We start from the raw sequence: 6,905 nt of genomic DNA on the forward strand, positions 1-6,905 counted from the left end.
TTAGAATCAGATACCATCCACGAAGAAGTGCTATAGAGATGTAGAACCACAGTATTATCCTTTTCTGCCACTGAGCAATGTGAAATATGCTACCAAAGGAAAAAAAAAATTGGGCCAAGTTAAAGTGAATGAACTTAAGAGTCGACCTATAGCACCCATATTTACAGAACAAAATTCCTTCATCAAGACCTACCACCCATCATTCCACCTCATCTCAGCTACTCGTCTTTACCCAGCCAACCCATTCCTAAAAGTCCTGTACCAACAGTATCTGAAGGTCCATTGTACCGATGAGACTGATATCTGGCACACAGTTTAGTAGACAAGACCTTAACCAATCTGCACTGACTTAAATTGATCTGGTGTACTCTAAAATGACCCCAAAAGTCTAAAAGACCTCGACTTTCTCATCTAAAAAAATTAATGCAGTGACAGGAATGATCATGGATGCCTTTATAAGCATAACCTGGACGCCACATCGCTGTCAATCTAGTGAATAAGAAGTGATATGAAAGGTCCTACGGTACTGTAAGTTGCCCTAAAGCAGTTTTCTTTGGTCCAAACATAGCTGAATGAACAAGAATGGACAGTATGGATCTACACTAACCCGGATGGATGTGCTTGAACCTGAGTTGATGCAATTGTGTCCCGCTGCAAGTTAAGGCTTGTTCATAATTATTTTCATAGAGTAAGAAATGCAGATACATGATTTATCGAGAAAATGTGTGTTTCACACGGTGGACGATAAGCACAGTAAGTTATATTAGTAATATAAGGTGAAAAAAAAAAGTTGTTTTAGAAAAAGTCTATGATTGTGTGGAGCAGTGATGTGTAAAGATTTAAAACAAAGACGTGTTTATATAGTAACTGTAGATATTTACCGAAAAATAAGGCTTACATGAAAATACTCTAAAAAAAAGTGATTTCGTCAGTAATTACCTGTCTGCAGATAAAAAATAGTTGCTTATCCACATGTCATTGTCACAGAATATGACATTAATAAGAGTTAGAAATTTCAGGAAAAAAAAAGTATTTAGCATAATATGCAATAAGTGTCATAAGGTATAGTCTATAATAATGAAATATGGAAAACAAGAGGTGATTTTAGAAAAATGAAAGTGTGATTTCCACTCAGTACTGTTTATTTGTAAGAGTTATTACCCGCTGCATACCACTGAGTGTCACTCTGAAATGGCTTGAAAACGTGCAAACCCGTAACCACCACACGTATAGGGGAATGAAATATGCTTCATGGCTAAAGCAATGTCTGGGGAGGCAGAATGGCAGTGTTGAAGGAGCGGTGTGCGGCATCCCGCCGAGGTTGCAGCCACTATGCACATCTGAGCGCAGCCTCTCGATGTGGCTGAAAGTTACCTTTATTCTCCACCTCCACGCTCCTCAATTACTCCATTGAGAGTCCTGGGAAAATTTGCATTGAAAAAAGAAAGATTGTTGAGTATTTTGGCTTTAACTGATCGTTATAGGTGGAATGTTGCTGAGATATGAGTGTTTGTGTTACTGACCACTTCCAGCAATTACATCTGTAAGGAGATGTGGCATGCTGTTTCCACCCACCGGAGGACGTGAATTAAGGTATTACCTATTCAGTGCAGCAGATCTTCCCTAGGCTTATTATAATTATCGGGAAGTGGCAAGAATATGACAGATGATCTCTTTTTGAGGTAATTAATAACTGCTCATGGGGATAGCTTTGTAGTACAGTTATAACTCATTTCACAACTCCAGCAACTTCAACATCCTCACGTCTTATGTTCAGCACTGCATAGTTTAGGGCAAGCCTTCATATTCTTAGTTTGTCCTACGTTAACTAAAGGACACATTTATATAATTGTGAACATTAAAATAAGTGTTTAGTGATGCGTGGCACTGCTAACCAACCACTTACTTGAGGTAGGCTACATTCTGTTGACCCAACACGTACTACTCGGCAAAATGATTTCCTAAACTCAGGAGCAACACAAGTAAGTGATACCTGGTAGTCTAGTGAGTCAGGCCTATGCTAAGGTTCTCCAAGCAGATGTACCCCACAGAAGATCAAGTTCTAGGAGGGGTTGGGGTTTATTGCTCTAAGGAATGGATAAGTAGTTCTTTGGTCTTAACCCTTCAGCTGTGGCTACGAATATTCTTTTTTCTTTTTTAAAGTAACAGAACAGAAGAAGGAAAAAACAAATGAATAAAAAAGTACGGGTGTCCTCCATCCATGAAAAATCTGTAACAGTTGGACTTGAACAGCCGTAAGTTCTAGTTTGGGGGTGAACCATTCTGGGGAAGCGAGTTCCAAAGCGATGCAAGTCGGGGAATAAAAGAATTCTGATGGGGAGAAGTTCTGCAATATGGCAGTTTGACAGTCCAGTCATGAAGGCTACCAGATGCCCACGTAGAGGGAGGGAAGGCATGGAGAGGAAGCACAATGGATGCAATTTCTTCTGAACATTTGCAATAAAGGTATCTGTAAAATAATGTAAGGGAGGCAACATTCCTTCTTACTTGTAAGGGAGGTAGTTCATTGGTAATAGTAATCATCATCATCATCATCATGCCAGACCCCATGTATCCCAAACGGGGTGGCCTAGGGCTTAGAGTTAATTGTTTTACAGGGAGGGGCACTAATCCTCCACCAACCCCACTTGACACGTAGGGATGCCAACAGCATCTGGTGTTCCCGGGCGGTCACCCATCCAAGTACTAACCAGACTCAACGTTGCTTAACTTCGCTGATCGGACGGGAAGCGGTGTACTCAACGTGGTATGGCCGTTGGCTGACATTAATAATTCTAACACCTTTGTCCTAAATTTTGTCTAGTTAGTTTAGTGCAACTTCTCCACATCTCTTCCACAAGGGTGAGCAATATTCCAGCTGAGAACGAACATGACACTTGTACAGTATAGCTAACAGCCCGTCAATGAAGAAGTTACAGACTCTGTACAATGATATAAGTTTCTTTGAAGCGGTTTTAGCAAGTGATCTGACATGAAAGGTCCAGCTGAAGGCACTGTTGCGTGAAACACTGAGCATTTTAATACTTTTAGAGTTAGGAATCTTAGTAGCACCGAGGGTAATATAGAAACCAGGCAATATCTGCCTATTAGAAAACTGTGTATATTTGATTATCCTAACATCAAATGAGACAATGTTATTTTGTACCCATTCAGTGATATTATATAAGTTTGGATTTATGGGGATTGCTGTACTGGGTTGTGAGTTAGAGATATTAAACTTTGTGAATGTTTAAGTGTGATTTAACTGTGAAGTGTTGAGTCATCTGCATATGAATGGATGGGATCATGAATGACAGATAAGAGACCATTAATATGAATTAGGAATAGGCTTGGAACCAGAATTGATGTGTGTAGCACGCCGGCATTAATTGAATGGAAACTGGAACATTCAGTACATCATCTACTTTTATCTTTCTCTTACTGAGATATTAGGAAACCAGAGGAACAAAAGATGATAGGCTACAACGAAAGAGTTTGGATGGCAGGGAAAGGTGCCACACTACGTTGCTGGTACCGTAAGTACGGGAAAAATAGTGTTTTCACTAGCTATTTTAACCCACTTATGCTTAGCCAAACATGTACCGTATAGATTTTAGTCACAAAAACTTCAATTTTCCCCCACCCTTTGAAACAAACAGGACATCCATCGGATGTTAAGGGTCGTAGGGAGACAGCCGAAGAGGTGTTTTTTAGCAGTCACTGGGCGAGAGTCACCCAGGCAAGTTCTCAGCAGTATTGAAAGAGCTGCCACGCTATGTGCTGGACAAATTTTAGGAGGCGACTTCCGTGCTGTATAACACTAAAAAACAAGTTATTCACCAATTTTCTATTTAAAAAGGACACATGTTGCACTGTATTGTGTTATGGACATAGCCTACAAGAACAAAATGACAAGAGCTACACTTAGCGCTAAACATGCCACATGAGGATAATAGTATATAACTGACAACTCAAAGTTTTCCTCATAATTTTTGCATTTGTTCACTGAATACTATCACATGTTTCTGTCACTTATTACTATAAGGTGACTTACAAAATATTGAATTAACATCTATGCAGCATTTTAATAGGAGAAAAAATATATATAGCAATTTGCCACTGAAATTAGCCACATATTTACTTACTTTTCTACCACTTATTACTAGTTATGCATATACAGTGTGTATTTTCTGTCTCTGTTAGTACTTATCTATGGTCTTATAAACTATAATAATCTGATTAACTTTGTAGTGAGCATCACTTTAACCTTAGCAAGTGAACTGGACATTGCAGTGCCTCTCACCGTTGTGTCCATACACATTATTACACAATTTATTTACTTTTGTACATACCAAGCCATGACATTATGACATAATATGCAATCTTTTCTAACACTTGGAAGTACTCGGAGGTGTGGTTGGCGCGGAAGCACTCTCCCATTCATGGGCCAGTTTTGCACTTAGCCCACATTCGTAATCGTAACTTTATTCCTAACATTTTTGGCCAGCTCCATGCTGCCGTTATTGTTAATCGCATTTTCTTTCTTTCTTTCTTGTAGTCTTGTATTTTTTTCTTGTTTAATTGTGGCAGGCACTTCTAAACTTCAGAATTAACTGATCCCGACCAAACCTGGACACAATGACCAGTCTGTATCTATAACCTAGTTGTGTCTACAAGGTTTTGGTTGCTAGGCTATTACTTTTTGTCTAGCAATGGCCGAAAACCCACCTCTTTCGGACTTTTCAAATTTTGCGCTGTAGAAGCATTACTAATGGGCGTAGAAAGCTCTAACTTCTTTAGCTGTAATCTTGAGGTAATTTCATACTGGAGGCCTCTCTCCTCTAGTTTTCGAGTGACAACCCTGCGAAGATTGGTCTCAGTGTCCCTAGCAACCAGTCCCACATTTCAAAAGTGCCCCCCTAGTTCCCCAGTGGCTCTGTGGAATTGAATGAAAGTTTGCTTGCTAATAGACAATGGCTGGTACTACACCTTTCTGTTTTACACCTATGTGCTACATTGGCCAGGTCAGGAAACAAAGGTCATCAAATGCAAAATCAGTGAAACTAGCTAAAATCACGCCTAGGTTCACGTGAAATGCTAAGGGTCCAAATATTAAGCCAAGGCCATGATTATGTTGCACTAGAGTAACTCCATAGAATAATGACATTTAGTATCAAAACTCACTTCCAGTCGCTGGCAGCGACTGGTAGGCCATTCCGTGAATTTCAAGTTCCCTTGCTCCACAGTGGGTGGATGGAATCGAATGAAATTTTCCATGCCTATAGAGGTTAATGAGTACTAAAAGTGCGCTTCATACACGCGTGATCTATATCCGCCAGGTCAGCGGTCAAAGGACATCAGGTGCGGAAAATATGAATAACACTAAAATTTCCACCTTGCTCAGACAAAATGCTAAGGCTCCAAAGACTATTAAGCCAGGGCCATGATTCTTGGGTGGAATGTAGCAATGGAGTACCTTCAAAATAGAAATGACTTTTAGTGTCGAAACTCATTTCCGGTCACTGACAGAGTTTGGAATACTTAGAGCGGCCATCATCGCCTACCGGCTGGTCTTTATAATTTTTAACGGTCCTTACATATCTATCTATCTATCTATATATATATATATATATATATATATATATATATATATATATATATTATTATCCTCACTTATTACTACAAATCACTTATAAGGTATATTACGGCAGAGTTGACATGTACAGTCGTGGTAATAAATAATCACCTATCCTCCGGTTCCCCGTGCCTCATGCTGGCTCCTTTATGCGTGGCAAGTCACAGTGGAGTAAGAAGGGCTGAGAGGGAGGGGCCAGAGAATGAAGGGACGGTGGGTGGGAGGACAAGATGGTGCGAGGGTAGAGTGAGGGGAGGTAGAGGAGGGAGAATGATATGCGAAGTTGTGGTCACATTATTTGTCTATTTTCTTTCATTCAAGGCATCACATAAGGGATTTAATATTCTGTAGATAATACTGCATTACACCTTGTATAGCGGCGTCAGATAAAAAACTTTACACAGGTGGTGATATCAATGCCTGGGTCGCGAGAGAAATATATCGACGTGACAAGTCAGACATTTGTGCGGAGCCAGATGTTTGTGTTTATCCATGTATTTTTCATTCGGAGGCAGATTGGAATCTGGATGGCTTTTACTTCCGTAATATTTATATGAGAAACGTCCTCTACCATTACATGTAATTAAAATTTGGAACTAAATATCATATGCAACCTCTGACACAGCTGTCTTCACAGTAAATATGATATCCTCTCGCAATATACTTCCTCTGTACAGTCACCATCATGCCAACTATTTTATGGCATCTCTGTATGAAAAAGCTATTTAAAATAATTGTGCATAGAAGATAAATAAATTTGATGTCAGTGCACATGGGTGGATATAATAACGATATCTCTCACAATCTGTTAGAAGGAAAATAAAACAAAATCACACCCAAACTCCCAAAATATATCTGTATCAATGTTTACCGACATTGGTCAAGCCAAAGCAACCGGGAACGCCTTAGTAAGTAGTCCAGTGGCCTCCTGCCTCAATAACCTCTTGCAGTCTCCGCGGCACCGAGGAAACAACGTTGTTGATGGTTTGCTGGTTTCGTCTGAACAGCTCCCACTCGTCCTTGGTGTAGTGGAGGAGGCGGGCCAGTGTCCTCTTGTTCTTTGGTTCCCACACGTTGACACTCTGGGCCCACAAAGTTTCTGTGGCTCTGCACCAATGTTTGATCTGTCACGTCAGTGTATTTCTCTCACGAGCCGGCCTTGATATCACCACCTATCTAAAGCTTGTTATCTTACGCCACCATACAAGGTGTAATGCAGCATTATCTACCGATTATTAACTTCTCTGTATCATGCCTTGAATGAAAGAAA

At 40.1% G+C, this 6,905-nt stretch overlaps 1 non-coding gene across 1 annotated transcript; it reads right to left on the bottom strand.

Annotated features, from left to right (window-relative positions):
• Positions 1-2,662: 2,662 nt before the first annotated feature.
• On the bottom strand, positions 2,663-2,781 carry LOC145396110 (5S ribosomal RNA). The gene has a single exon (XR_013896721.1). It is a non-coding gene; the product is annotated as a 5S ribosomal RNA (ribosomal RNA).
• Positions 2,782-6,905: the final 4,124 nt, after the last annotated feature.

Source organism: Coenobita brevimanus, chromosome 34 (genome assembly GCF_032717465.1).
Source record: "Coenobita brevimanus isolate Jiangsu-jjx chromosome 34, ASM3271746v2, whole genome shotgun sequence".
NCBI classification, from domain to species: Eukaryota; Metazoa; Arthropoda; class Malacostraca; order Decapoda; family Coenobitidae; genus Coenobita; species Coenobita brevimanus.